Below are 9699 nucleotides of genomic sequence, written 5' to 3' on the forward strand. Positions count from 1 at the left end.
AAGAAGAAGAAGAAGAAAGAAAGAAAGCTAAACAAATAGATGGAAAAACCCCCAAACAACTGGAGAAAAATAATGGTATATCTTTCTAGACTTTAAAAACATTTCATACATAGTCATACACACATAGAAATACTTATTTTATTTTATTTTTAAATTTTTACAATGCTGTGTCGGCCTCTGCCACACAACAACACAAATAAACCACTATCACACATATATCCCCTTCCTCCTGAGTCTTCCTCCCCTCCCAATCCCACAGCCTCCATCCCAGGCCATCACCGAGCACCAGATGAGGTTCCCCAAGCCACACAGCAACTTCCCACCAGCTATCCATCTTTTAACTTATGAAACTGGGATGTTTTACTTGCTGTTTCATGAAAGATCTTTCCCCCAAACCTTTCTACTGAACTATGAATGATTTATTTGTGCCAGTAGTACATGGTAGCAGTTGAAAGCATAGTAGTTAAGAACATGAACTTATTAATCAGACAGATCTAGTTAATATACCAGCTCTTCCACTTACTAAATATGTGACTTTGGGCAAAATATGGAACTTCTCAAATTTTCATTTTTTTCCTAAGAGAAACGATTATATCTAATTCATATATTTGATGTGAGAGTTAAAATAAGATAATACATATAAATCACTTAGTATAGTGCCTGGAAAATAAAATAATAATTCTAGAAAAATTCAAGAACAAGGAAAACTCAGGATATAATTTATTTTATTTATTTATTTATTTTAATTAATTAATTAATTTATTTTTTATTTTACTTTACAATTCTGTATTGGTTTTGCTATACATTGACATGAATCCACCACGGGTGTACATGCGTTCCCAAACATGAACCCCCCTCCCACCCCCCTCCCCACAACATCTCTCTGGGTCATCCCCGTGTACCAGCCCCAAGCGTGCCGTATCCTGCATCGGACATAGACTGGCAATTCGATTCTTACATGATATTATACATGTTGGAATGCCATTCTCCCAAATCATCTCACCCTCTCCCTCTCCCTCTGAGTCCCAAAGTCTACTATACACATCTGTGTCTTTTTTGCTGTCCTGCATACAGGGTCATCATTGCCATCTTTCTAAATTCCATATATATGTGTTAGTATACTGTATTGGTGTTTTTCTTTCTGGCTTACTTCACTCTGTATAATCGGCTCCAGTTTCATCCATCTCATCAGAACTGATTCAAATGTATTCTTTTTAACGGCTGAGTAATACTCCATTGTGTATATGTACCACCGCTTTCTTATCCATTCATCTGCTGATGGACATCTAGGTTGTTTCTATGTCCTGGCTATTATAAACAGTGCTGCGATGAACATTGGGGGTACATGTGTGTCTTTCAATTCTGGTTTCCTCAGTGTGTATGCCCAGCAGTGGGATTGCTGGGTCATAAGGCAGTTCTATTTGCAATTTTTTAAGGAATCTCCACACTGTTCTCCATAGTGGCTGTACTAGTTTGCATTCCCACCAACAGTGTAGGAGGGTTCCCTTCTCTCCACACCCTCTCCAGCATTTATTGCTTGTAGACTTTTGGATTGCAGACATTCTGACTGGTGTGAAGTGGTACCTCATTGTGGTTTTGATTTGCATTTCTCTAATAATGAGTGATGTTGAGCATCTTTTCATGTGTTTGTTAGCCATCCATATGTCTTCTTTGGAGAAATGTCTATTTAGTTCTTTGGCCCATTTTTTGATTGGGTCGTTTATTTTTCTGGAATTGAGCTGCAGGAGTTGCTTGTATATTTTTGAAATTAGTTGTTTGTCAGTTGCTTCATTTGCTATTATTTTCTCCCGTTCGGAAGGCTGTCTTTTCACTTTGCTTATATTTTTCTTTGTTGTGCAGAAGCTTTTAATTTTAATTAGGTCCCATTTGTTTATTTTTGCTTTTATTTCCAATATTCTGGGAGGTGGATCATAGAGGATCCTGCTGTGTTTATGTCAGAGAGTGTTTTGCCTATGTTCTCCTCTAGGAGTTTTATAGTTTCTGGTCTTACATTTAGATCTTTAATCCATGTTGAGTTTATCTTTGTGTGCGGTGTTAGAAAGTGATCTAGTTTCATTCTTTTACAAGTGGTTGACCAGTTTTCCCAACCCCATTTGTTAAAGAGATTGTCTTTACTCCATTGTATATTCTTGCCTCCTTTGTCAAAGATAAGGTGTCCATATGTGTGTGGATATATCTCTGGGCTTTCTATTTTGTTCCATTGATCTATATTTCTGTCTTTGTGCCAGTACCATACTGTCTTGATGACTGTGGCTTTGTAGTAGAGCCTGAAGTCAGGCAAGTTGATTCCTCCAGTTCCATTCTTCTTTCTCAAGATTGCTTTGGCTATTTGAGGTTTTTTGTATTTCCATACAAATCTTGAAATTATTTGTTCTAGTTCTGTGAAAAATATCGCTGGTAGCTTGATAATTTAAATGAACGCTTTGTTTTTGTCTCCCATTGCCACCTGATAAAATGTACTCATCATTGATCCCTACCTAAAACTGCTCAAAGTCTCCTTGGCTTTTCTGTTCATTTTTAGGTAAGAGCGTCTTGGATCACTCTAAGTTGCAAATGAGTGTATTCTCATTTAGAAACCAGGTTCTTAGTCTTAGATTGTAACCGCAATTCTCAACTTGATATAATATTAAGGTCCCCCCAACCTTTGCTTTAGGCTAAACTTCCATTTTCAAAGGAAAATGAAGTCATAATGATATTGTTTTGTAGCCACTAATTCATGTCCAACTCTTTGTGACCCAGTGGACTGTAGCCCACCAGGCTTCTCAGTCCATGGAATTTCGAAGGCAAGAATACTAGCGTGGGTAGCCATTTCCTTCTCCAAGGGATCTTCCTGACCCAGGAGTCAAACGTTTGTCTCCTTCTTTGGCAAGCGAATTCTTTACCACTGAGCCACCAGGGAAGCCCAGTGATATAGTGATACCTTTCCTATTGTTCTATTTTTAGTTGTCTTCCTTCGCCTGGTCTGCAATCTAGTTTTCTGATGCTTCTTCTGTAGGAACTGAGAAGAAAGAAGTGGTAAGAACATAGAAAAGACCTTGCTTGAACTTGTTATAGACAAACCTAGGCTCTTGGGGCCAGTGGACAGCTGATTCTCTCGGGAGAACTTTCCTGGGCTCTTAGAGCAGCTTCTCCACCTCTGTCCTGCAGCTCTCTTGACCCACATGACTGTTTCAGCAAACACTTAGTACTCCTAGGCTCCAGGAATGTGGCCTTTGCTTCCAGCATGTGGCTACTTTTATTTCTCTGTCCCATACACAGTCATTCTGACCGCATAGGCTGAATCTGTATCTACAGTCAAATATGGACATGACTGCAAAGAGCCCTGGGCAAAACAAGAATGACCTATTAAATTAAGTGGTGAATGACTTTTTTCAAATATTTGAGAGAACTATTTACCGTTCAGCCAAGCTATAACTACAATGATTTCTTTTGAACATTAACTCAGATTACCTGTGATAATTTTTTCCTATTCTTTTTACCTCTCAAACACTGAGCACGCTTTTCTCAAATATTTGAGAGAACCATTTACCATTCAGCCAAACTAAAACTGCAGTGATTTCTTTTGAACATTAACTCAGATTACCTGTGATAATTTCCCCCTATTCTTTCTTTCTCTCAAACACTGAGCACCCATTAACTATTGCAGAGTAAATACTCTCACTAAATGAAACAGCACTATTACATTCTAGCCACCTGGTTCCTGACGATAAAAGTACCACCTAAACTTGAGAACAGTTCAGCTAAATAAAATGCAGGCTCTACTAATGCCACAAAATTGGCTCTTATCTAATATTTTATTGTCTAGTCAATGGACCATATTGGCCACTGCTCCTTTGAGTGACAGCATTTTCATTCTGACTGTCTCTACTCCTGACTTGGCATTTGACCAAAATAGTTGGACAGTGGTGGGATGGTTTTGAGGTTTTATTCTTTTCCTTTTCTCATGAAAGCACTCTCACTGGGAAAGCCATCTGAGGGAAATATTCAGAGGTGGGTAGGGCCTGTCATTATTCTTCAAGTTCCATTACTCTACCCACATGTACACCTGCCTCACATCCAATGTGCCAGAGCCTCTGGCTCTTGAGAGGCCCACAGCCTGGCTGAAAAGATGCCCAAGTCAGGTAACATTTTGACTCAGGAACTTGAAATAGAGGTCAAAAGATATATGATGCATTCAACATTCTCTTGACATGCTAGAGACTTAATTTCATGACCTTACATAATAGACATGAAAGAAAACTATATGCCCTTGGGGAAGCAGAGCTGTAAATGGCTCAGTTTTATTGATGAATCTTACCTAGTAAACACCCATGGTGGTTTCATGTCAATGTATGGCAAAACCAATACAGAATTGCAAAGTAAAAAAAAATAATAATAAATAAATAAATAAAAAGAAAAAAAAGACTAAAAAAAACACAAAAAACCTAACTATCCTCTCAATTCTGTCATCAAAGGGTTAACCTTCAGATTGATGTAGCTGGTAAGAATAGTTGACACACATTTCAGCAAATATTTTTAAAATACTTTCTAAATGTATTAAACATAATGAATATAAAATATGTATAACTCGTTTAAATATAACGTGTCTCACTGTAAACTAGTTAGGGTTCTATGGTTGCAAGTAGTAGAAATGTAATTAGAGCCAGCTAAAGCAAAAAGACGGAGAAGGCAATCGCACTCCACTCCAGTACTCTTGCCTGGAAAATCCCATGGACAGAGGAGCCTGGTAGGCTGCAGTCCATGGGGTCGCTACTAGTTGGACACGACTGAGCGACTTCACTTTCACTTTTCACTTTCATGCATTGGAGAAGGAAATGGCAACCCACTCCAGTGTTCTTGCCTGGAGAATCCCAGGGACAGGGGAGCCTGGTGGGCTGCCATCTCTGGGGTCGCACAGAGTCAGACACGACTGAAGCAACTTAGCAGCAGCAGCAGCAAAGCCAAACGAAAAAAGATACCAGAAACATATCCCAAAGTGTATGGAAACTAAATAATGTGATGGAACCAAAAGGCATGCTTCCACTGGGCTTAAAAATGGGCCACAGGATTGATCCTCTGGTGGGAAACCTTTATTGTGTGTCTTTTCTCTTGGATTTTCCCCCATGAATGTACTATTTTCTTACCTTGTGCTGCTCCACACAGGGGAATGTTACTTTCAAAAGGTGTTCATGTTTTACATGTCACAGCTGAGGCACCCACTCTCCCCAGATTCCCAAGGCAGAGGTCATTGGCTCAGTCAAGTCGGCACCCATCCCAGGGATGAACTGTGGCTTGGGTGACTGAGTCGTACTACCAAGTTTCATATCGATGCATTGAGATGGTGGGGCACAGCTCCCCAAAACTTTGAGGTATTTTCCTTGAAAAGTTTTATAAAGCAGATGAGTTTGTGGCAAACCCCAAATATTGGCATCTTGTACTTTCAACTTTCAGATAGTGAATGCCTCATTATTAGAGTTTTCAAGAATTTTGTGGATAATTGAGCAAATAATGGCAGAAGTAAATATGTAGAGCATTCAGTTCAGTTCAGTTCAGTTCAGTCGCTCAGTCGTGTCCGACTCTTTGCGACCCCATGAATCGCAGCACGCCAGGCCTCCCTGTCCATCACCAACTCCCGGAGTTCACTCAAATTTACGTCCATTGAGTTGGTGATGCCATCCAGCCATCTCATCCTCTGTCGTCACCTTTTCCTCCTGCCCACAATCCCTCCCAGCATCAAAGTCTTTTCCAATGAGTCAACTCTTCGCATGAGATGGCCAAAGTACTGGAGTTTCAGCTTTAGCATCAGTCCTTCCAAAGAACACCCAGGACTGATTTCCTTTAGAATGGACTGGTTGGATCTCCTTTCAGTCCAAAGGGACTCTCAGGAGTCTTCTCCAACACCACAGTTCAAAAGCATCAATTCTTTGGCGCTCAGCTTTCTTCACAGTCCAACTCTCACATCCATACATGACCACTGGAAAAACCATATCCTTGACCAGATGGACCTTTGATGGCAAGGTAATTACCACTAAATTAAAATGTGACTTGGATTTATCTGAGAAACTGTAACATAACAGAAAAGTTAAACATTGACTCAGAAAATTTTTGCCTAAATTTGGAATCTGACTCTACTCTTACTAGCAATGAGACTTCCCCTGCATTCATGTTTACTATCTGTATAATGGAGACTAACAATATTATCCATTCTGATGAGTTATGATGATGTTAAAATGAATTAATATACATGTAAAGTGCTTTTAACAGTGCCTGGCACATAGGAACCCTCAAACATGTTAATTACTCTTGCTATTTTTTTGGATATTCAGCACGAGAAATCAGTTCCACTTTTATCTCACCTCATGGAGTAACTGTAACAATAATGCAGGGCCCAATTTTTTGCTGCATAAACTTGGACTCAGCTCTTTCTATGGCTAGTACTGGCTTTGGCTGCCTTTAGTGGGAACTTAACAGACCTCTCAAAGTCATCATACTCCTCAATAAAGCAAAAAGCAGAGAATTGATGATTTCTAATAGTCAGATGAGGTTTTGAATTCAATTTTAGCTTTATGATTCTAGATGAATCTATATGACATTGAAGCCCTTCTCCCTCGCTTATCATGTAAAAAGACAGATGCAGGTGAAAAATGTTGCATCTCAAAATTATAGTCATTTTATGCACACATAAAATCAAAAGCCCTGCAGGTTAGGAAATAATAATATACCATTGTTTTCAGCTTCATAAATATGCATAGCCACACATAAGTCTTCAAGTTTTCATAGGCTCATGAATAAATCCTGGGACATGAATTTGGCATGTATTTCTTATTTAGTGTTTATGTGTTTGTCCATCTGTTGTCTAATCATCAAATCATACTGGACCATCCATGGAACTTAAAGGAAGACCTGCTTTTCTACTTCCACATCTATTTTCATGAAACAGTGGATCCATTTTTAAATGTTATATTTGCTGATGGTATAGCACTGCAAATCTCAACCCTTGTTCAACATCACTTTCCTTTTATCTACATACTTATTATACACACACACACAGAAAGTCCATGCTACCCTAGTTATTACTTGAAATTGAAGCAAGCAGCCCAATATCAAGCCAAATTGGTTATTAGGTTAGCTGTGTCTACAAAACTTACATAGTTATACAATAGTCCTGAATTCATTTTGACAATTCCAGAAGTCATGTTTCTAAAAAGAATATTTATAAAACAGACTTTGAGCAGAGAGGAACAACCTTACCCTTTCTGTTAAAGTGTCTAAAAATTATGTATGTGCAAAACAGTGCAAAAAGCCATGAATACATTAAGCCTTGTCATTCAAGATAGCTCAATGGTAAAACCTCCTCATGGCTTTAAAAATACTAGTCACTAGACATAACTTTCATGCACAATATGCTTTAAAATCTAGTTTTATTGAAATAATATATAATTGTTTAAACTTTCTGAAATATAGATAAACAATTAAACAGATATTTGTTTTGCTATTTCACAATGCAATGTGCTTAGTCCTGGGTGTTGTGACTTAGCTTTGAACATAAAGGGTTAGAGAGGTTGTCAGTTAGGTCATAAGACTAACAAGCAATTAGATATACTGACCTAAATTGGAATTGAAAGATTGAGGCTGAGTGTGAATAAATGTGAATGTCATTTAGGGAGAAATTATGATTAATGTAATCACCAAAAAATATCCTTATAGTCAAAGCTATGGTTTTTCCAGTAGTGATATATGGATGTAAGAGGTGGACCATAAAGAACGTTGAGCACAAAAGAATTGATGCTTTCGAATTGTGGTGCTGGAGAAGACTCTTGAGAGTCCCTTGAACTGCAAGGAGATTAAACCAGTCAATCCTAGAGGAAATCAACCCTGAATATTCATTGGAAGGACGATGCTGAAGCTTCAGTCCTTTGGTGAGCTGATGCAAAGAGCCAGGTCACTGGAAATGACCCTGATTCTGGGAAAGATTGAAGGTAAAAGGAGAAGAGGGCGGCAGAGCATGAGATGGTTAGATAGTATCACATACTCAATGGAGGTTAATTTGACCAACCTCTGGGAGATAATGAAGGATAAGGAAGCCTGACATGCTGCAGTCTGTGGGGTTGCAAAGACTGGGACACAACTTAGAGACTGAATAACAACATATCATCAAAATGAGATGGGAAAGGGCCCAAGAACAAAATTAGGGTATTGGGATTGCCTGTATTCCAAGGAGAGCTAAGTCTCCAAGTCTTGATCATCCCACTTTACTCCCCTAACTTAGCCTGACACTGGTGACTAGTCATTTTTAGTTGAGGATGAGAGTGGATGTGGCATCATTCTTCCACAGCAGCCTTTGTGCACGCATGTATATGAATGTGTGTGTATGTGTGTGTGTGTGTGTGTATGTGTGTGTGTGTGTGTGTGTGTGTGTGTGTGTGTGTGTGATTCCAGATGGCTTAGTGGTAAAGAATCCACCAGCAATACAGGAGATGTGAATTTGATCCTAGGTTAGCAAGGTACCCTGGAGGAGGAAATGGCAACCAACTCCAGCATTCTTACTATAGACAGAGGATCCTTGCAGGCTACAATTCATGGGGTTGATAAGAGTCAGGCATGACTGAGCAGCTGAGCATGCACACATACATACTAGTAGATGGGGAAGCAGCAAATTTCTCTGAGAAGAAAACTGTTAAAAGTTGTCAGGAATGAATAGAAGTTACAGTAAGAATCAGAAGAATAGTGTCATTATTGACACCAAGGGTGAAAAAAATTTTAAAAGCACAGAGTGATCAGTCATGTCAGATGGCATAGAGAGGAACATAAAAATGTAGAAAAGCAATTGACTTGGATAATTAGTTTATTGAAGTCATTCTTAAAAAACCAAAACAAAACAAAACGGATTGTTAGGTAAAGATCCTATTTTCAAAGTGTTGGAAAATAAACTGAAGAGGGAGTGGAGGGTGTTATAAGTGAAGTCTTTGAGCATAGCCTTTTATTTTTAGAAGTTCCCTCTTAACGGAAAGAGATTAGACAGTAGTTTAATGCAGAAGCAAGATCAAGGGAGGGATTTGTTTTGAGGGAGGATACAGAGAAACACGTTTGTAATCAGGAGGAAGAAACAAGAGGAAGGTGAAGGATTCAAGATGAAGGAGCACAGATGATTGATGGAGTAAAGTCCCAGAGGACAGAAGGATGAAAGGCATCAAGATAACAAGTGGAATGATGATTTTACAAAAAGACAAAGTAATCTTTCCTCTGAGACAGGGCTAAAGGAAGAAAGTGTAGGTATAGACCCTGAGAAAAATCTAAGGCAAAAAGGAAGATAATTAAAATGTCTATTCCCCCAAATTTCATGGAAATGCACTCAAGGTTTGGTTGTCTTCAGTGTGGGCAAAAGGAGATACTGGCTTGTTGAACTGTGGGTTTTTTGTGAATGATAGTTAAGCCATGTCAGCACAAGACTGTAATTTCTATGACTATATGACAGTAGTTTTGCTGCATACTGCCATCTCCAGGTCTAAACCTTGAAAGTACTGCTGTATATTATCATATGTGAAATAGATCCCCAGTCCAGGTTCGAGGCATGAGACAGGGTGCTCAGGGCTGGTGCACTGGGATGACCCTGAGGGATGGGATGGGGAGGAAGGTGGGAAGGGGAACACAGGTACACTCATGGTTGATTCATGTCAATGTATGGCAAACACCACTACA

Source organism: Oryx dammah, unplaced genomic scaffold (assembly GCF_014754425.2).
Source record: "Oryx dammah isolate SB20612 unplaced genomic scaffold, SCBI_Odam_1.1 HiC_scaffold_4, whole genome shotgun sequence".
Lineage (NCBI taxonomy): Eukaryota > Metazoa > Chordata > Mammalia > Artiodactyla > Bovidae > Oryx > Oryx dammah.